We start from the raw sequence: 1796 nt of genomic DNA on the forward strand, positions 1-1796 counted from the left end.
TGTCACCATCAAATCCTTCTTGTGATTCGAAGCTCTCACGTTCCTTCTAAGAGCAGCTAGAGAAAACCCTGCTTTTAAAGGGCCTGTGTGATTAGCTCATCCACCTGGACAATCTCACTATCATGGGATCTGCTGATTTGGGACTTTCTTTGCATGCATGCAAAATCCTTTCACTGCCGTACCTAGAGGAGTGTTTGATCAATCGGCTGGGAGAAGGTGTGTGTGTACCAGTGGCCAAGAATCCTGGAGCCCGTCTTAGGACCCTGTCCATCACACACCGGACGCTGAGTACATATGCTGTGTCCATCCACACGACAAAGAACGATGCTGTCATGAGAAGTGATGAGAAAGGCCTCTGTGAGCTACTCTAACATGACTTCCAGGATACATTATATACTAGTACCTGAAAAAAGCAAGGTTAAATAAAGTGTGCTACCTTTCACATAAGGAAGGAGGGGAAATAGGAAAAACAATACATATATTACGGAAGGCAGCCTTGAAGATAGTCCCCCATGATCCTTGCCTCTTCTGTATAATCTTATATAATCTTTTCCCTTTGAGTCTGGGCTGGACTTATCAACTGGTTCCAGCAGACAGAATCTAGCAGAAGTGTTAAATTTGGTTCCAAAGAGATGATTGGCTTCCATCTTGGAGTCGATTTCCCTGACTCTCCCTGCTCTCTCCCTCTCCAGGGCAAAGCAAGCTCCGTGTTGTGAGTAGTTACATGAAGGGGCCACAATGCAAGAAACAGAATTCTGGCTCTTGCGGGTTGAATTGTGCCCTCCAGAAAGATATGTCAATGTCCTAACCCAACTGGTACCTATGAATATGACCATATTGGAAATAGGGTCTTTGCAGAGATAATCAAGGTTTTTTTCCCCATTTAAAAAAAAAAGATTTTATTTATTTATTTGACAGAGAAAGACACAGCAAGAGAGGGAATACAGGCAGGGGGAGTGGGAGAGGGAGAAACAGGTTTCCTGCAGACCAGGGAGTCTGATGTAGGACTCCATCCCAGGACTCTGGGATCATGACCTGAGTTGAAGACAGACATTTAATGACTCAGTCACCCAGGTGCCCCTCAGATATAATCAAGTTAAGATGAGGCCATGTTGGCTTAGGGCAGGCCCTATTCCCATGACTTATGTCAGTATAAGAAGGAAACTGGGAGGGCACCTGGGTGACTCAGTTGGTTGAGCAACTGCCTTTGACTTAGGTCATGATCCCAGAGTCCTGGGATCGAGTCCCACATCGGGCTCCCAGCTCTGTGGGGAGTCTGCTTCTCCCTCTGACCTTCTTCTACCCTCTCATGCTCTCTCTCTCTCTCAAATAAATAAATAAAATCTTAAAAAAAAAAAAAAAGGAATCTGGGACACAGAGACACATACACCGAGACGGAAGAACATCATGTAAAAACAGACGCAGAAACTGAAGGTATACAGTTGCAAGCCAGGGAATGCCAAGGGTGGCTGGCAATGGCTCAGAGTTAGGAGAGAGACAAGGAAGGACTTTCCTTTGGAGGCTGCAGAGAGAACATGGCCTTCCTTCATCTCGATTTTGGATTCCTAGCCTTCAGAACTGTGAGAAAGAGAATGGATTCTTGTTTCTCAAAGCCATCTAGTTTCTGGTTTTCTGGTCATTTGTTATGTCAGCCCCAGGAAACAAATACACTGGCCAGTGGCCAGTGAGGACCTGAGGCCTGCCAATAGCCATGTGAGTGAGCTTGAAACAGGATCTCCTGAGGCCTGCCAACGGCCAGGCTGTGTGCACTCAGGAGCAGATTCTCCCTGACTCAA

This window comes from Mustela erminea, chromosome 15 (assembly GCF_009829155.1).
Source record: "Mustela erminea isolate mMusErm1 chromosome 15, mMusErm1.Pri, whole genome shotgun sequence".
NCBI classification, from domain to species: Eukaryota; Metazoa; Chordata; class Mammalia; order Carnivora; family Mustelidae; genus Mustela; species Mustela erminea.